Source organism: Notamacropus eugenii, chromosome 1, assembly GCF_028372415.1.
Source record: "Notamacropus eugenii isolate mMacEug1 chromosome 1, mMacEug1.pri_v2, whole genome shotgun sequence".
Classification (NCBI taxonomy): Eukaryota; Metazoa; Chordata; class Mammalia; order Diprotodontia; family Macropodidae; genus Notamacropus; species Notamacropus eugenii.
In genome coordinates, this window is record NC_092872.1 from 406,722,337 (window position 1) to 406,743,714 (window position 21,378).

The following is a 21,378-nucleotide window of genomic DNA, read 5'->3' on the forward strand; positions in this document are numbered from 1 at the left end:
CCTATATTGATTTGCTTGCTTTCTCAATGAGGGTGGGTGGGGAGGAAGGAAGGGACAGAATGTGGAAATGAAAGCCTTAAAAATGAATGTTAAAAATTGTTTTTGCGTGCAACTGGGAAATAGGTTGTACAGACCATGGGGTATAGAAATTTATCTTGCTCTACAGGAAAATAGAAGGAATGGGGGAGGTGACAGAAGAGAGGGTAGATTAGGGAAAGGGGTAGTTGGAGTGCACACTTCCCTGGGGTCAGGGCTCAAGGAGAGATGGGTAAAAAATTTGAAATTCAAATTCTCGTGGAAGTGAATGTTGAAAACTGAAAATAAATTACATAATAAAAAAGGGTTGTTGTAAGGATCATATGAAATATTATCTGTAAAAACTGCTTAGCACAGTGTCTATCATATAGAAGGTGTTATATGAATGCACATTCCCTTCTCTTTTCCCCTTCTTTGTTCTAGAACTCTAGACCACACAGATCTCTTCCTTCTCAAAGTCCAATTTCTTTTAGTCCGGGGAATTAAGCTAATACAAAGGCAAGCTTCAGAAATAGAGAGAAACATAAAGCATTATTTTAGAATTATAATTCGTAATCAAGAATGGGAACTCAAAAAGAAAAGGAGGGGATTTTGCTTCTTTTGCTGCCAGCTTTTTCTGCTCTTTTGCATTTAGTGTTAGGAACGTGGTTAATAGAAAGAATGCTAAATTTGAGTTAGATAGGCTGAACTGTAATTGTGGTTTTAGAACATGTATGACCTTGTGCAAGTCAATTTACCACTTTGGTCCTTTGTTTCATTACCTGTAAAATGAGCATGAATGATAGGTCGATAAGTTGGACTGAGCGATCTCTGAGGTTCCTTTTGATTCTAACCCATAATCCTTGAGAACCAGGAATCATTTTTCCTGTCTATTTATTTCACAGTATCTAGCACAGTGCTCAATTACTATTGTTTGGCCAACTCATATCTGTGGACATAATTAAAAGAGATCCACACCTTTAAGAACAAATACACTTGCCAACAGATAGATGAATAGGCAGTGTTCAAAAGAAGTAATGCAAGTTATAAAGAATCATATAAAATGCTAAAAATCACAAATAATAAGAGGAATGCAAATTAAAACAACTCTAAGGTTCTACCTCATACCCAGATTGACCAAAAGGACAAAAAAGGAAAATGGCAATTGCTGGAGAGTCTGTGGGAGAATAGAAATATCAACATACTGTTAGGAGAGCTGTGAATTAGTACAAGTATTTTGGAGATCATTTTAGAACTCTCTCTCAAAAATCAATATGCCATGCATATTCTCTAATCCAGTGATGCCACTACTGAATATATTCCTTAAAGTTGTCAAAAACAGAAAGAAAACATGCATATGTAAATATAATTTACTCTTTGTAGTTCTTTTGTATGGGTCATAAGTCTGCTTCTGAGAAGAGCAGTTGTTGATTTAAGTCTGGCTCAGTAGTTCATCTATTTGAAGCATAGATCTGCTCAGATATTGAAGAAAAAGCTAGTCTGACAGAGTTCTAAGACATTTCTAGTTCATTTTGAATATGACAAGCTATATATTATAGTGGAACTTCATGAACACCATAAGTATTTTATGAGATGGGGCATATCTGACTGTAGACAGGAGATAAGCATTTGACTGCTAATCATAAACTTAAGGGGGGGGGGGTCTTTCACACAGAGAAATAAGAGTCTAAATCCAGAGAGAAGATGATGATGGTGGTGATGGTGATGGTGATGGTGATGTTGGGGATGCGAGAGACACATGAACACATTTGAAAGAATAGATTTCAGAATTATGTCAAGTAAGCTTGAAGCTAGAAGTTATGGTTAATACAGCTGTTGTTAAAGAATAGGTTCTGCTGAGTTGAATAATAGCTTGGAAGTGAAGAATCAGATACACTAACCAGAAGATTGACTAGTTGAGCTGAAAAAGGACACTGTAGTCAGTGAGGTGTTAGTCAAGTAGTAGGACCATTTGTTTGACACAGAAGCTAAATTCATCAATGAGTTTTTATGGATAGTTCCTGAGACCAAAGGAAACCCTAAAGTTTACAGTTACAGAGTTTCAGTGGAATAGCTCAGCTTAGCAGTGGAAGCATCTATTCAATAATGAAGTTATGTTCAAGGACCTTTTATGGACAGTTCCTAAAACAGAAAGAGAACACCAAAATTTACAGTTTTGGGGATGCAAGTTAGCCTGAGTACATTTCCTCTCTTTGTGTGCTGCTCTCCAGGTTTTTTCTGCAGGTGAGTCTTTCATATATTCTGAGTACATGTTAGGAGAGTATGGCCCTGGTTTATTGTGCACTTTGATGTGCTTATTATTGCTGCCATTAGTCTGGTTGAGCATATAATTCTTATAGATGAGTACTTGTGATCCTATTATTTCTTCTTTCTTATTCTTAAGTAAATGGTTATATTTAAGGTCTAAATGTGTCATCATCAAGTGTCTGGTTTTGTGTAAATAGAAGCACTCCAGTTATGTCTTAAGAGCTAAAGTATTGAATACAGGAAATGCATTCCCTCCCAAAAGGAATGCACTTAGAACCCTAAGATATTTGAGGGTAACTGTGTTATTGTGATCTTTTTGTGAGGGCAGATTGGAGTGTGTGAGAGGTATAAGGCACTATTGTGGAGGTGGAGACACCATATTTATTTGTTACCTTAAAATGTTGAGCAAAATTTTTTGTTATAGCAAAGAACTGGAAACAATGTAGGTGCCTATCAGTTTGGAATAGATGAATAAATTATGGTACATAAATACTAAATATTATTGCACTGTAAGAAATTGCAAAAAGAATAGATTCAGAGAAACTTAGAAAGACCTATATTAACAGGTGTAGCATGAGGTGAATTTGATGATTAAATGATTAACCATTAAATGATTTATTAAATAATTATCCATTTCTTTCTGTCATTAGGGATAGTGCTGGTGGGCACAGGGCATATTAGAAGTCAGTATGGTATCAAAATGGGCATCAATAAAATTCCTAAGATTCCAGGAGAACAATTTACTCAATGTCTATAATAAGGTAAATGCAAACAACTTTGAAAAGCTTAAGACCTCTGATCAATGCAGTGACTTCAGGATGCTGATGATGAAACATACTTCCACCACTTGGCAGAGAGGAGTTGGAGTAGAGATGCTTAATGAAGTGTATTTTCAGACATGGTCAGTGTGTGAATTTTTCCCTTTTGACTAATTTGTTACAAAGGACAGCTTCTGTTTGGAAGGAGGAGTGACAATAAGGCAGAAAAATAGGAAAATTAATGCCAATGATTTTATAAAAATACACAGAAAGAGCAAAATTTTAGAAAGGGATGCAGACAAGAACCATGTTGGTATATCATACAAAATTTACTACCAACTTTTTTTAAAGTTCAGTTTTATATGAAATCCTCTTTTTCTCTTCTTTATATATTGAAATATTCATGTTTGTCTAGTTCTTAATAAAATTAAAAAGTGGAAAGAAATGTGTGCAGATAATTATTAACATAAATAATGGAATATTCATATTGATAAGTAGCATATTTTATAGAGCTACTTTCCTCACATCTTGCCCTTTGGTGAAAAGGTATTGCTAGAAAGCTGGGACCACCACTGGGGAAGCTGGATTCATGAGGGCTTCCTTTTAATAGTAGCTGAGATTTTACAATGTCCCTGTCTTCATAACCACCTTGGGAGGTGGTCAGTACAAAGATTGTTATCCCCTTTTGAAAAACAGGGTAATGAGACTCAAAGAGGCAAGATATGTTGAAGGTCATGCAGCTATTAAATGCTTGAATGAGGACTCCAACCCATGTTAAAACTCCAGAAATCTTCTTGCTCTTGTTTCCACTGGGCTGGGAATCTACTAGGACCATGGATTTAAAGAAATCACAATGACGATGACAGATGGTGTAAGAAAAATGCAATCCCATGAAGCATTATCCAGTAAATGTTTTCAACTGTGTGTGTGTGTGTGTGTGTGTGTGTGTGTGTGTGTGTGTGTGTGAAGGGTGATAAGTGAAGGGAACTGGTTTTTGGGTGTTCAATACTTAACATTCTTCAGGCATTGAAGATTCTTGACGGGCTTTTAGCCAAACTCCTTCCTGCTTATCTCACTGAGTCATAATCGAGGCTGATTTAGTCAGAGCTCTCTCTTATTAAGGTGCACTTAGCCCTTAGGAATGGCTGCATTGATTTTTACCTTTTTTTCTCAAGAAATCGATATTTTGGGAGAAGTGAAGGGCCAGAAATGAAACATTTTGGATCAAAGTCACATCCTGAATTAGAAATTCACCTTGAATTTGATTGTGAGAAAATAGAGAAAATCTTTCTTCTTGGAGAATTAATATCCAAAGACCGGAAAGGGAAATTTATTCCACAAACTTGCTTGGAGATTCAAATTAGATGTATATCTAATGCCAGTGGCTTACTTTGATTAAGAAATGTGATTAAATAAACTGTTATATGGGGCTCCCAAATGATATTTTAAAAATGTTTATTGGGAACAATATTGGTTCCAAAGGATAGACAATCTTGGTAGAAAGACAAGGCACTTAAGGTACAAAAAACTATGTATACTTTCAGAAGAGATTACTGTATCCATTGATTTGATTAACCATTTCCTTCTATCATAAGAGATGGGGTTAGTGAGGGTAGGATATATTAGGAAATGAGCGTAGTATCAAAATGGACACCAATACAAATTTCTTAAAGTATTTGACTGCTATTAATAGTTATGTGATTTAAGTCAGCAAATATGTATTTTAATAATTTCTAATTTTTGCTTACCATATGAAAAGTTGTCTGGTAGACACTAGAGAGAAAGAGACACGTAGGGAGCGTAATCTAGATTCTCTCTGGTAGTGTTATATTGAGAGTTAAAAGACTTGGATTCAAATCCTGGCTCTTCTAACCCTTAGATGCAGAACCTTGGCAAGTCATTTGATATCTCTGAATTTCAATTGCTTCTTTTGTCAAATTGGGAGTAGTCATACTTGTGACATTTGCCTCACAAATTCCCAAGACCAATAACGGAAAACACTGTAAAGCTTATTGTTGTTATTGATGAATGGTTGATTAGTTGAAATGAATGGATGAAATAAATAGTTTAGACAGTTACTCATCTAGGAGTCTGACAATTCTAGGACAGGGATTTCTAAACATCATTTGAAGGTGAAGCCCCCCTCTCAGCACACACAGCTGCTAAGAACTGCAATCTCCTAATCAGAAAGAAATAATATAAAACTTTGTATATCGAAGAAAAAATATCAATAACACTATACTGGAGGGCAACACCTCAAGTCCAATCCAATCTCATGTATTTGGCATTTATTAATTACTCACTATATGTAAGGCACAGTGCTAGGTACTGAGGATGCAACATAAAACAGTTCATCCTCAAAAAGCTTATATTCTATTATGCAAAAATCCTGGGGGTGGATAGGTGGCTGTATTATACTGGAAGAAGACTATGAGTCAGCAGTACCATGGCAGCTAGAAATATTCACGAGAAATTGAGGGACATTTGTAACAATATTCAAGAATGAGGGAGGGGCTAGTCCTATTGATCTCTGACAGGGTCAGGTTTCATCTGAAGTAGAATTTAGTTAGGGATGAACATTGTTAGGAATGACATTGAAAAGTAGGTAGGGGACGTTCAGAGATGGTAAGCAAGTTGTAGAACATGTTGCTTAGAATGAGTGGAATCAGCTGGGGAAATTTAGCCAGGGAAAGAAAAGACATGCATGGTATGGATGAAGATGGTGGAATAGTAGCTGCCCACAGATATCTGAAGGGTTGACATATTGAAGATGAATCAGACTATTTATGCTTGTCCCCAGAAGACAGAACTTCAAACAGACCTGGATGACCATCTGGCAGTAATGTTGAAGAAGAAATCCTGCTCAGGTAGGAACTGGACTATATGACCAGTGACTCTGTGATTCTATGACTTCCAAACTCCAGTTAATGGCTGACTTCATCGAAACAATACAGTAAAATAAAATTCAGTCCAATCAAAAAAAGTGACATAGCTCTTTGAATCTGAGGTGTGACATAGAGACTTGGGCAAGTTCATAGGATTTGGAGCTGGAAGGGACCATAGTAATCACCTAAGCTGAATTCCTATATTTTGTCAGTGAGGAAGCTGGGACCCACAGAGGTGAAATCTGTTGTCTAAATCATAAATAGTAAAGAGCACAGGCAGAATTGGAAACTAGAGTCCTGTAATTCAAATCCTGTGCTCTGTGAATCATTTGCAACACTTTCTGCACTCTCTGGACTTCTCTTCAGTGGAAATGAGGGAATAAATGCTGGCTAATGTTTCTTTTAATGCTGATGGTCTATGTTCCTATTCTAAAAGTCCTATCATCTCTAGTATTCTATGAGTCTATAACCTATTCACATTTCTGGCTTCAGGTACTGTATCAGAACTACAGAGCAGGTGGTGAGAGCGAAAAAACATTCTGCTTCATTTCTCCTTCGTGAAACTGTTTGCAGCCCTGAACAGACCGCCCCCCAATCCCACCTCACTCTTGCACACCCCTTACCCACACAAAGTCCCCTTCCCCACTATGTGATTAATCCTTCTTGCTGAAAAGGCTGCTTTGAGTGTTGAACAGGAAGAAACACAATTTTCATCTCCTGAGTCCCTTTACTTCTTTCTCAAATTCTCCATTGAGGCAGGGTTTATTTTTTATTAGTATCCCTTCCTGATCCACCCCCAAGAAAAACCTTTAGTAGCTTTATGTAACGACTTGAATTTTATTTTTTTAAAGCTCCAACAGAAACAAGCAGAAAGGGGAAAACAAATGATGTTCCCTTAAAAGAAATTGCTGCCTGCTGCAACCTGACAAATCTTCCCTTTGTTTGTTCAGTTTTTCATAGCCTGCTAATAAAATTCCTGAGGATGGTGAAAGCCTGCTTCCTATGTTGGCTTCTGGTTACCATAGCAACTGAGCTCTGGCAAGAGTTCCAGACCTAGATGCCTGCGGATTTATTCATGGTGCTTATATGAGCAGAACCTTATGTTCTAAGGTGAAATGAGCATTTTTGTCTCCCTGGCTTGCTCTTTGGTGAAGAGGTGTGGGTGGAGTGTGTTGGGGCACTACTGTGAAGCTGGGGCCACATTGGAGAAGTTGTATTCATAAGGGTCTCCTTCCAATCCCTCCATGTGAAAAAGCCCAGACTCTGTCTGGCTTAATCATATCTAAAATGAGCCACTGTGGAGAGACCCAGGTGAGGAACAGGCAGCAGGAGCTGGGGACAGACAGAATGGGGGGAAGGAAGCTTGTTCTGTTGCTGCAATCTGGCAGTTCCAATGTCCAAGGATGTACTTTGTGAGAGCTGGGTCTGGCAGTTGTCTATGTGTCATATCTTTAGGGACTGCTGTGAGATTCATTCATTCATCATGAAATATTTATCGAACACCTAGTGAGTGCAAAGACTGAGTTAGGCAAGTGTTTGTGATTATAAAGTTTAGATGAGACAGGGTTTCTTCCCTTAAAGTCTGGCAGGGGCATGCAAATCATTTTAACAAATTTTGTTAAGCATCTACTACATTTAAGGCACTCTAAGCCCTGGGAAGGAGCGATCTACTTGGAGTCAGGTAGACTAATTTTCCTAAGCTCAAATCTGGCCTCTGACACTTATTAACTGCATGACCTTAGGCAACTCACTTAATGCTGTTTGCCTCAGCTTCTTTATCTGTAAAATGAGTTGAAGAAGGAAATGGCAAACCACTCCAGTATCTTTGCCAAGAAAACCCCAAATGTGATCATGAAGAGTTGGACACCGCTGAAATGACTAAACAACAGGAACAATGGATCCTGGGAAAACTAAGACAAAACAAAACAAATAGATAGTCTTTGTCATCCAGAAGCTTACATTGTACTGGGAATGCAATAAGTAAACAGGAGATAAATTGAGGAGGGAGACATTACTAGCAAGTTGAGGCAGAAGTAGGGGGAGATCAGGGAAGACTTTAATGAGAATGTGGCTCTTAAAGAATGGTAGGTGAATCTTAAAGGAAGGTAGTGGTTCTTATGAGCATAAATAAGGAAGGAATGCACCCTAGACCCAAGGGACAACCTATATGAGAGCATAATAGGCAAGATGGAGGAAAAGGGAGAGATATAATATTATATTGTAACTCTGGAGCCATCCTATCCTCAGAATCTGAAAGGTAGTGTTTTAAAACCAGACCTGGAGTCCTTAGGAGTGAATTTTTAAAAGGCTGATTGTTCTACATCTTAAATAATAAAAAACCACAATTCTGTAGCATTTTAAGGCTTTTTTGTTCTCACAATAATGCTTTGCAAATGTGATGACAATCACATGATAAGAATTTGTCTAGGTATCATACAACTAGTACATCTCAAAGCTAGGGCTTGAATTCAAATTTTCTGGTTCTGAGTGCAGTGTTCTTTCCAAATACCATTAATGAAAGTTATACCCTCCCTCATTTTTATGTCTACATGCAAGCCTTTATTCTGACTGAGATTAAGTCTACCCTTCTACAAAATTAGTGTTTTACATACACTCTTTGGATTTCATGCTCTTTAACTCTTATTGGGCAAAGACTGGAATTCCCTAACATCCCAGATTGAATTTCTAGCAAATTTCCAATCGGTCAAGATGGTCTAGATTTTTAAGAACTGACTGATACCCTCAACTCTGCAATTTCACTGGTCTGGTAGTACTCGATCTATTCTATTCTACATTTATATCTACCTCTAATCTTCAGGTGAGTTTAAGTAATTTTTAATAAACTTCCCTAATAGCAATCTTTCCCCCCTAATCCCTTTACCCATGACATGTATTTCCTTATCTGAACTGACTGGGACAGAACTTCTCTCCTGGTTTTCCTTTTACCTGCCAGACTGCTCCATCTTAGTCTCCCTTGCTGGATCCTTATTCACATTATGACCAAAAATCATAGGTGTCCAATAGGTGGCTCTATCCTGCACCCTCTTCTCTTCTCCCTCTATATTACTTCACCTGGCAATATTATCAGTTCTCATCAGTTGAATTGTCATCTCTATTATGAGAAGATCACGGCAATATGAGATGATATCATCTCTATGCTGATCATTCTCAAATATACTTATCCTGTCCTAGCCTCTTCACTGATCTCCAACTCTCACAACTCCAAATGCCTTTAAGTCATTTTGAATTAGATATCTTAAACTCAAATGGATTTCCAAATCTGAACTAGTTTTCTTTCCTCCATAATCTCTCCTCTTCCAAACATCCCTATTACTGTTTAAAGCACCACTATTCTCCCAGTTACCTGGGCTGGCAAACTAGGTATCACCTTTGACTTACCAACGCTTACCTCCTATATCCAATCTGTTGCCGTGGTCTATCAATTTCCCTTTTCACTATGCCCCTTTCTTTTTTCTAATAGTGCCACCACTCTGAAGTAGAAACACATCACTTTCTGCTTGGACTAATACAATAATAGCCCGCTAGGAGGCTTGCCTGTCACAAGTGTTTCCCCACTCCAGCCCATTCTCCATTAAGCTGCCAAGGTGATTTTCCTAAAGTGAAGGAACAACAATGCCATCCCTGACTTCACTCATTAAATTTCGCTGGCTCTAAAGATACTCCCTCCTATCCCCACTCACCTTTCCAGTCTTTTTATACTTCACTCCCTACCACAAACTTTTTGATACAAAGCCACTGGCCACCTTGCTGTTCTACGAACAAGAAATTCTATCTTGTGTTTCCAGGCATTTTCTCTGACTGTCCCCCATATTTGGCATATTTTCCCTCCTTATCTACAACTCCTGGGTTCTCTGACTTTCTTTATGTCCCAACTGAAATCTTACCTTCTACAGAAAGCCTTTTCCAAGCCCTCTTAATTCTAGTGCTTTCTCTCTGTCAATTATTTCTATTTACCTTGTAGATAGCTTATTTGTATTTGTTAGATGTATTTGTTTGTCTGTTGGCTCCTTCATTTGATTGTGAGTTCTCTGAGGACAGGGACTGTCTTTTCCCTCTTTCTGCATCCCTAGCCCTTAATATAGTGCGTGGTATACAGTAAGCATTTAATAAATGCTTATTGCCTGACTGACTTTTGGCAAGATAAAATGGATGATAAAAGATCTAGAAGGTGTTCAAATAAAAACTAATAGAATGTCAGTGAAACACAGGATTCATCACTCCAAGATGGCTATAGAGAGATGAATAAATACTTCTTAGTGAAAGGATATGAAGAAGACTAATTGATGTCCTCAGAGTATACAATGAATAGGTTAAAAATGTACAGAACTAGTTTTGGACTAAACAGACCTCACAGTAGCCATAGTAAAAGCTGAAAGTGGGAATGTCCACTACATTTGTCAAATGTTACCAAAGGTGGTCTCTCTCTGAACAGAATCCACAAAGCAGCTAAGATCTAAGAGTGAACTCAACATCTATATGAATCCAAACAATATATTGACAGAGGACTACTGAACAAATGGCAAAGTCATGAGGATTGGTTTATAGAAACAAATGGAGTTAATTACAGGGATTTAATTTATCAAAAAAATTATAGAATGTTTATTCTTAGGGAGCCTAGACTTATTGACCAATACAGATTATACAATAAAGTGATGGAAATTATGCAATATATCATGCAGGTTGAAAAACTTAACATGTACTGGATACCAAAAAAAAGCGTTGGTGAGTCTCAAAGTTGGGGCTGTGACCTAAGTTTCTGGTTCCAATATAATACTCTTTCTACTAGAATGATATGCCAGACCTCACTAACCTTTAGTAGCAGTATTTAGAGTATCAAACTCTGAACTTGAGACAAGAAGGTATAAGTTCAAATTCTCTCTCAGATACTAATTTAGTAAAGCTAATTTTCATGAACCTCTCTGAGCCTCAGTTTCTTTATGGGAAGCAGCATTATATAGTAGAGAAGGAACTAAATTTAGAGCCAGAAAGACCTGAATTTAAATCCTGGTTCAGATATCTACTGACTTGTGATGCTGGATAAGTCACTCAACTTCTCTATGTCTCAGTTTGCTCATCTGTAAAACGAAGGAGTTGGACTTAACATGTAAGATCTGCTCTAACTTTAAATCTTTAGCACTATGAACCTAAAATTTAAGAGATAACATATCCTTGCACTACAAATACAAACCCCAAAACACCCTTGATGATTTAGTAAATTGTTTTAGAACCAGAACATCATTACAGACAGAAATATTGCCCACATTAGCCCTGACATAATATTGATCCATAACAGTTTAAAAACAATGTTTTTAATAGATCTCACCCATATTGAATACTCAGCTTCTTCCAAATATATGGCATGAAAAGTTTTCAAAATATAGAAACCTTGAAGAAAAATTGAAACCTTATTGGAACAGGTATATATTCTCTTTGTCATTCTGTCTGCTCCTGGAGCTGTCCCAAAGATGTCTTTACTAAGCTTACAGAAGATGAGCTTGCTTCTCAATATTCTTAAATAATTATGAAAATCAGTGTTTTTAATCTCTCTGCTCAAAAGTCCAGAAATCATTAAATAAAAAAAAAATAGTAGTATAGTGACTTGTCCCCCGATGATTTCTACCTAAATCCAATCAAATAAGATGAGATAAACCTATTTCTGTAATAATAATAGTGGGGCTAACTCAGTGCTGTTTTATTTTTATTTTGAAGTCTGGGACTCATTTTCTGTCAGGATATTGAAAAAGATAACCATCATAAATCAAAAGACATAACTAGAAAGGACCTTGGAGATGATTTAGTTCAATACTTCTCAAAGTTAGGTCTATAGATCAAAACATTTTTCATAATGGTTTTATGGCATTTTAATTTCTTATATGGTATATATTTATGTATACACACATACATATGCATATACACACACGTGTATGTGTGTCTGTGTGTAAAACCCACACAGACAAAAGCATTGAGGTTCTCAATAATTTTTAAGAATGTAAAGAAACCCTGAGACTAAAAATTTTGAGAACTGCTGATTTAGTTCAATGTTCTCCTTTTACAAATGGGCAATTTGAGGTCCATACTGAGGTAGGGATGGAACAAAGCAGGGCCAGATTTCCAATCTATGATCTGTAATTATAATCTAATGATACCCATAGATGGCTAGATGGACAATGGATAGAGTGTAGGACCTGGAGCTAGGAAAAAACCTGAGTGGGAATCCTTCCACAGGGACTTCCTAGCTCTGTGGACCTGGGCAAGTCATTCAATGTCTTTGCACCATCTATACAATGGGGATAATAATAGTACCTCGGAGTTGTGAGGATCAAAGGAATTTCAGTGTGAAGTGCTTTAAAAACCTTAAACTTCTATGTAAATTCTAGTTACTGTTATTTCCAGACTCTTATGCTGCCTTTGATCTTTTATGCCTTTGTTTCTCCCCCATCAGCAATCCCTTCTTCTTCTTCTTGACTTTCTACCCTTTTCTTCCAACTAGGACCCCCTGCTCCATCCCAGGTCCTATCCTAACCCTATTCCCCATAATATCTTTCTAAGGTGTTAGTAAACAAAGCTTCATATATTCCAGGGGTATTTACATTGCCAAGAGAGTATGCTAAAAGATTTTTAAGGTCCAAAGATCTCCAAGGCCTCTGATTTCTTTAAATTCTGTGATTTTATGAATGAGGGCATAATGATATAGTGATAGGCAAATTGATATTTGAGGCTAATACGCCATATAACCAACACCCTTTCAAATCATGACATTCAGCTGTCAGTTCTGCCTATTTGTAAGAATAACCCAAGGAGTAAATATGAAAGATGGCATAACATATAACTCCTCAAAGCAGAAAAGCACCAAAAGAGGGCTTTTTATTCTAGAAATGCATGTGTAGACAAAGACTGAACATTTCTAAAAGAATGTCATTTTTTTTTTCCCATTCTGTACTTGGCTAAAGGAGTTGTCCATAGCAACAGCTTTTATTTCTACTTAGAATAACACAGCAGTATAGTGCTGGGAAAGATTGGTGGGAAATAGAGTTGTTTAAGGACTAACTCTAAGCCACTATATCCTGTACACCCTGTACAAACTAAAAAATGCCAAAATGGATTATTTTTCAACTGAATTAATCAGACCGTCCTTTTCCCCCTCACAGCTCTAATCTACCAGATAATTACTTAAAGTTACAGTTCATTCCATTGTTTAGACCCAGACAAAGCCTTAAATAACCTGTTCTCTCCTCACCTATTGATGAATTAAAAATAGGAAAGCATTGGGTAAGAGGGTAGAGAATCTTGGATTGGGTCCTGGCTCTTCTAGTTAACTACATGTGGCTTTTTATGTAAGTGCCTTTTCCCCTCTGTGCCTCAGTATACTCACATGTAAGGGGAGGGAGTCAGACTATATTATTTCTAAGATCTGTGTAGCTCTAAATCCAATGTTGTCTTCCCTTAATGAGTATTTCAGTCTCTCTCTCGAAGTCATGTTGGTTTAGGATCTGTGGGTTCATTGGTCAGTTACAACAGTTTTGCTTTGTTTTATTTTTAAGTTGCAAGGGCATGTTCAGATTACATAGCAAGATTAAAATTCAAGTAAAATTAACCAAGCCCATTTAATTGTTCAAAAAATAATAAGACCAGATTCTAGTACCTAATTTAATGAATGGTACTTAATACAGACATAACGCTGTTTTCCAACTCTCTTACCCACTTGTGTAAGATTTAGTGTTGTAGTTACATGCGTTGGTATCTAACAATTCACACACACATATGTGTATGTATATATATATATATATATATATATATATATATATATATATATATATACATATATATATATATATATATATATATATATATATATACATATATATATATATATATATGTGTGTGTGTGTGTATATAATACTTTTAATTTTCCAAAGGGCATTATATACATCTTATATACATCATTTCCTCTGAATCTCTAAACAACTTTGTGAAGCAGGTACCCTCTTTTGAAAAAAAATTCCCACTGTTCAGATGAGAAAAACTGAAACTCAGAAAAGTTAAGTGGTTTAGTCATCATCATACAGATCATGAATGCCAACGGTTGAATCCAGATCCTTGTTGAGGGCAGGGAATATCTTTCCTACAATCTGTATCTTACTCTGTCTCAGTCAAGCATAGAGTTTTCCATAAAGTAGATGACGAAAACAACAACAAAGCTAACATGCACTAGTGCTTTTAATGATTATAAAACACTTTAAATATATTATCTCATTTTATCTTCAAAACAACCCTCATTAGACAAGTGCGAAGAGATGCATAATGAATAGTTTAATTTCGTGGAATTTTTAAGATTTCATATCCATCTGCAAGATATGTCATTGTACAAGCGCCCCAATTTTATGCAATAGAAAAAAATGAGTTTTATTTTAGGTATATTAAAAATTATATCAATACACATACAAAATGCATGATTTTTCATTACTAATTTCCATGCTACTCTCCCAGTGGTAATAATGATCATTTAATCACAAGGGGGCATTAGTAGGTACTTACCTGATCCTCTTGACCAAAATCATTCAGTCTTGGGAAATCTCATGCTCCCCCTAGCATGTACAATCTGAACCCCTCTCTAGAAGGAATTCCAGGAAGTGTCAAGCTCTCTTTGGTTGGCTGACTATTTCCACTACTTTGTCACCTAGCTTCTTCTGCTAGATGGTAATCAGAGCACCTTCCATCCCCTAGTTCCCATGCTCTCTGGATAGCTGTACTTGTGTGGTTAGGTGAAAGGGCATGGTTAGTGTTGATTTACCCAACATGAGTAAGGTATGGAGCTCTTACCGACTGGACAATCAAATTTTCTTTACTTTTCTGATATTTCACCTTGCCTTAGCTTTCTGACCCTGACATGATACACTTAGCTATCCAACCAAACAAAAAATTTGCAACGTTACAGAGTACCATGTTTTTACTCAATCTAAAATCAATGAAAGGAAAAGTGAAGACATAATAGAGCATCTACTCTACCACTGCATGCCCACAGCATCTCCTAGACCAGGACTATCTTTAATTAGTACATAGATATGATCCAAACCCATGGAAAAGATGACTTTTCATTGCTTTAGTCTTCTTCCTGGGGCTGAACAAAGGGATTCATACAATAAAAACAGTTCCCAATTGCTATTTACCTTATGGCATAGAGGTGGAATAAAACTTTTTCCTTACTGATAATCAGATTTCTTTCTTGCCTTTGTTCTAGAAACCCCTGTGGTACCTAGTTGCCGTGTGTCACTATTTTCCTGTACCTCTTCCAATCAACATCAGAGCTTGGTTGATACTTGACTAAACATAAGGTCCAAAGACAGTAAGATGGAGGCTATGTGCAATTGAAATAGGTAGTGATATTAGAACATAAAGCACAGAATATTAGAATTGGAAGAGGCCTTAGAGAATAGAATGGTGGAGTTGGAGAGGATCATAAAATATAGACTGTCTGAGCTACGAGGAACTTTAGAATGGATAAATGAATGAAAATCACTTACAGAGTGCCAAGCACTGCACTAGGTGCTGGGCATATAAGGAACTCACACTCTAAACATAAGACTTTAGAACATAAGACAGAATATTGGCATTGAAAGGGACCTTAGAACACAAAACTTTGAACCTTGAAGGAATCTTAGAACATTAAACAATGTTATAGCTGCAAGAGATATTAAAATCCAGCACAAAGAACATATGAGTTGGTTCAGGACACAGAATATAGGACATCAGGGCTGTAAGAAATCTTTATATCTCATTTAACCCAACTTCCTCATCTTCCAGATGATTTGAGGCATACAGTGGTTAAGTGGCTTTCCCAGAATTACATAAATAATAAGTAGCAGAACTGAGAATGTAATCCAGTAGGAAACCCACTGATTCTAAATTCAGCATTCTTTCCTGTGCATCATAACAATAATAATGACAGCTCTTTCCCAAATCTCAATGGGGACACAAAAGTGATCATGTATCAACATTTTTTAATATAAAGACAATTCTACTGAGTTATTCTGTGGGTTATGCAAGCATCTGAAAATCCCAGTTTGCCTCATTGTTACTTCTGTTTGTTATTAGCTTTTGAGAAGTCAGTGTGTTCCACCAGACCAGGCACACCTTTATTTATCATTTCTTACAATGTTTTCCCAGGCTAAAATATTTTTTTCCTACCTTCTCTCTGCTTATAAAAATCCTACCCATTACTCCAGGTCCAGGTCAAGTTCCACCTTTCTGAAATCTTTCTTTATGAGGCCAGTACACATTGACCTCAAATTCTTTTGAATTCTATTTCTCTCTCTGAGTTTCAGTTTTTCCTACTGTAAAATGAGGGAATTGGAGTAAGTGATCCTTAATTTCCCTTTGTTCTCTGACAGATGACAGTCTAAAGACTTTTCTGCCTCTGTCATTCTTCATACTGGTTACAAAAGGTTATTCTTAAAGCACAAATTTAAACATGCTACTCACTATTCAAGAAAAATAGTTAATAATAATAGACATTATTTATATAGCATTTACTATGTAGTCACTATGCTAATTGCTTCATAATTATTATCTTGTTTGATCCTCAGAACAACCCTGGGAGATAAGTGCATTATCATCCTCATTTTATAGAAGAGAAAACTGAAGTTGTGACGTGCCTAAGGTCACGCATTTAGTGAGTGTCTGAGGTTCAATTTGAACTCAGGTCTTCCTCATTCCAGGTCCACTGTGCCACCAAGCTGCCTATAAGTTAGCTTCCTATTACCTTTTTGCTAAAACAGAGAATCCTCCATTCAGAAGTAAGAACTTAAAACAATACAGCTGCAGCCTCTTTTTATCGGTTAATGACTTTTTTCCTTCCTCCCCCATATGCACATATGTATTCTATGTTCCAACCAAACTGACCTTTGTGCGGTTTTTCATACATCACGTTGAATTTCTTATCTCCTTGCCTTTCTACAGGCTATTCCAGGCCTCTCTCTTCCCTTAGATATATCTTCAAGCAAGAATTAGTTCAAATATCACTTCCTTCAAGAGGCCTCTCTGGAATCTTTCAATTTTTAGTGTCCTCTACTCCCTTAATATGTTATAATTTTCTTGCATTTACTCATCTGTGACTATACATTTAGAGTTGAAAGAGATCTTGTTGTCCAGTTAATCTAATTTCCTTTTAAAAATGAAAAAACTAAGGTCCAAAGAAGTTGTTGTTGTTTTTTTTTTATCTTGCCTCAAGCCACCTGGGTAGCAAGAGGCAGATTTGGGGGCCAAACCAAAGTCATGTTGTCTACCAGTAGGACATGAGCAGGGGCCATCTCACCTTTATCTTTACATCTCCAGTACCTAGCAGGTAGGAGACAAAGTAAATGATTGGTGATTGGGTAAGTTTCCTTCTAATTCTAACATTCTATATTCTATGCTCTGAGCCTTTTTTCTTCTCCAGTATTCTTTGATTCCAATGATAATAATTGTCTCAACTTTTAATATTACATGGTCTTGATTGTTACTTATCTTTCTATATTTCATCTGCTTCCCCTTCTCTTCCCTATTATATTATAAGTATCTTGAATTTAAGAGCAATATCTTATATTTTTTTGTACCACTGGTGATGCTTAATTATTTTTGATGAATTGAATATGAAAGAGATAATCAGGAAATGTATTTGTACTCTGGGGAAAATCGAAATACTGAAGGAATTTAATATCAGTGGTGTGTTTGAGCTAGTCACTGGAAATCATTCATGGATACCAATGTCTGATCCCTGCAGTTAGAGGTATGCTGGTAAATGTTTAACAATTGAGTTTATGAGGGAAAATGTACATATGAGAGACATTAAATCTGCATTATTAACATTTTCTCCATCACTTTCTTAAATCTAGACAATCAACAACACAGTAAATCGAGACCTTATTTGTAGTGTTCACCAGTTTATGACATGTAAATGCTACCACTGAAAATTTAATAATTGGCTCACAAGCTAGCTCCAGCATACCTGTTTCCATATTTGTACATTAATATATATAATTCTCCCTGAAGGAAGAGCCATGCTGTGGTACAGGAGGTGAATTGAAGGTCAACCAAGAAAATGATCTTGGGCAAAGATTTTTCAGAAGCTTGGAAAAAGGAGTAATCTCTCCCAGTGCTGCTAAATCAAGCAAGAAAAAACAGCATATTTAGTAAAGACAGAGTCCTTTATTGGAAAATCAACTACGTCAATGACACAGGAAGAAATTGGTCTCTTTCTATGAAGGAGCAGCAATATCAATGTGAAGAGATCCAAGGGAAAGACATGCATATGATATCAGTTACTCAACACATATTTATTAAATGTCTTTAAAGTTGCAGGAGCTCTGCAAGGTACAGGGAATACAAACGCAGAAGTCCTTGTTCTCAAGTCATTCTATACATTCCCCTCTATAGAGAGGAATCAACAAATACATATAAGAGTATATGCAAGATATATATACAAAAAAACTGTAAAGGAATGAGAGGGATATAAGTAGTGGTTGGGGACATCATAAAAAGCTTCATGTAGAAGGTAGGTCTTGAGCTTGAAGGAAGGAAACTAGGTATTTTAGGAGGTGAAGGGGAAAAAGAATTCCAGCATGGGGGGAGGGACATCTCTATAGATAAAGTGTGTGTGGGATGGAGAAAAGCAAGGCTTCAGATGATCTGACCTGAAGCATGCATTAAGCTCAGAATGATAGGCAGGAGCCAGGCTGTGAAGAGCTCAGGCATTGAATTGTCTAGAGGCAATAGGAAGCTACTGGAAGAGAAGAGTGAGATGGTCAAAGCTGTGCTTTTCTTCCTACTTGGAAAACCATGCTTAAATTTATTTGGAGAGAAGAGAGACTTGAGATAGGGAGATCAATTAGAAGGCTATTGTAATCATTAAGAGAAGAGGTGATAAGGGAGATGTGGGTAGGCAACAGAACATACTAAAAATAACTGGCATTTCAGCGGAACATAGGTTCATATTTAGAAGCAGCTAGATGGCTCAGGGGATAGAGCACTGGGTCTAAAGTCAGGAAGACCTGAGTTAAAATCTGACATCAGTCACTAGATGTAATATGAAAGAAGGATTACATTTGTTCTGCTTGACTCCAAAGGGCAGAACTGGCTGAGGGGCCAGAAGTCCCCAGAGGTGCATTTATGGTCAAGGTAAAGGAAAACTTCCAAATTAGAGAAGTGTGGTGGTGATGGAACTCAGGCTGGTAGTGAGTTTCCCACTATTAGAGAGTTTCAAATATGGTTTCAAAGACCACTCATAAGGGATGTTGTTGAGAAAGTTCCTACACGGGTATGGATTTAATTAGGTCCCTTCCAATTCTGAGATTCTATCATCCTGCAGTTCTAGGAACCCAGAAACCTAAGAATGGCAGTCTGAAAGACAATCAGAAGTCATTCTATTACATTATCTCCCCAATTTCTTGTTCTGACTAGATTCCTTCTTTTAGTGGTACTTTTATTTAGTGTTTTCGATGTTCTCTCAAATCTTTCTTTGACAAGTAGCTTGGATTTAAAGGTACAAGTGCCCTATCTGTATCAGGTGTCACTGTGGTTCTTATTGACAGCTTCATTACTCAGGTCAATGGAACCTTTGAATGAGTCTAAGACAGAAATTATAAAATCTTAGGATTCTAAGATTCATGGATTGGGTACTGGAAGGGACCATAATGGATATCCAAACACCAAATTTATAGTTTTGCAAATTAAAAAAGTTGGTCACTTACTAAATTGACTAGGAGACAGGCAAGTGGGGCAAAACCAGTTAAATTTCCTATTTGGAACTAGCTCTTGGAAGAATCTGTATATCACCAGGTTGTAGAAATTCATGAAAGAAAAAACGTCCTTGAAATACTTATGCAGTATTTTTCATTCTGAAAAATGAGGATGGAAATTTAGCTGCAAGAAATTATAGGATTGGCTTTGATGATGATGGAAGGGAAAGAAGAAAATATTGGTTAGGATAAGAGGCAACATGGCCTAGTAGAAGGAGTTCTGACCCTGGCATCAACCAATCAATAAAGAAGCATTCATTCAGTACTTACTATGTATCAAGAACTCTGCCAAGCACTGGGATTTGGAGACAAAAAAAATGAACTATGCTATTTAAGGAGGCAACATAGATACCTATCAGATCTGCAAAATGATTAGACACAAAATAATTATAGATCAAAGTTAGGATCCTAGCTCTGATACTAGCTGTGTAAGCTTGGTTGGACAAGTCATTTCACCTCTCTGAAGCTCAGTTTCCTTACTTGTAAAGTTAGATCCTTCATATGATCAATTTTATAGGGTAGTTGTAAGGCAAGTGCTTTATAAAACTTACTGTGATATAGAAATACTTAATAATTGATGGTGTTAAGAGCTTAAGGACAGAGCCAAGGACCCTAGATGGTTTTATAAGTGGAAACTGAGGCCCAGAAAAGGTCACAATCTAATTAATTGAAAACCTGGTGGTCAAATCCAGGTCATCTGTCTCCCAGTGGATCATTCTTTCTACCTCTGTATATGAAATTTTAGATATTTTCCCAGTTTTAATAAGTAGTATTTAAATGTGTTACAAGAAGAAGAAAGAGAGGGAGGAGAAGAAGAAGAGGGAGAAGAAAGAAGAAGGAGGAGGAAAAGAAGAAAGAGGAGGAGGAGAGGAATAAGAAAACAAAGGAAGAGAGAAAGAAGAAATTGTGGAGAATGGACAAATATAATATAATTGCCTTTTCTAAACAATTTCAGAAAATAACAAAAGTCACTTCTGACTGGTGGGCAAGCTATCACGGACCAAAATACGTATAAGTATAGGATTCAGGAGACTTGGGTTCAAGCTCTGGCTTTGTCCTTTAGTCATTCAACTTTTCTGGGCATTAGTTTGCTTAGTGTAAAATGGAAGTGCTGGTCTAAAGGATCTCAAAGTTCCCTCTAGCTCTGACATTGCTTGCTTTATGCTTAAAAGACTTTGATGACCTTACCAACTGTCTCCTATGATTTTGGAGAAATTTGGTTCTTCTGATACAACAACAGAAAGACAATGAATTCTAGAAGTAGGAAAAGTCTCTATGAAGTATTGAAATGAATTTGATTGACATACAAAGGTTAGTATTCTCGGATTGTCAGGGTAAATCTCCTGAGTCATTTCTTTTTAAGTCTGAACTGTTTGGGGCAGAGGAAACTAAGGAAGATTAGCAGTAACTAAATAAAAATGAACAATGCTCTCAAAAAGCTTTGCCTTTATCACAAGGAGAGAAGAATTAAAACCTTTACAGAAACATCCATAACTGTACCTCTCTTTCTCTCTCTCTGATTGGCTGATTTACCCAACCTGAATTCTCACCAGAAAAAGGTTGGGAATTTCCAAAGACGGTAGTCACAGCTGTGCCTCAGTTTCTCATAGTCCAGGGGACAATCCTGTTTGGGTGGCTACTGTCTTACTACCAGACTCT

At 36.8% G+C, this 21,378-nt stretch overlaps 1 long non-coding RNA gene across 1 annotated transcript in view; it reads right to left on the reverse strand.

The window, feature by feature from the left end:
• LOC140526218 (uncharacterized) overlaps positions 1-17,271 on the reverse strand; it is an 81,929-nt gene extending 64,658 nt beyond the window's left edge. The window contains exon 1 of the long non-coding RNA XR_011974284.1: positions 16,847-17,271. This is a non-coding gene — a long non-coding RNA (uncharacterized lncRNA). The remainder of the gene's footprint in view (positions 1-16,846) is intronic.
• Between the last annotated feature and the right edge of the window lie 4,107 nt (positions 17,272-21,378).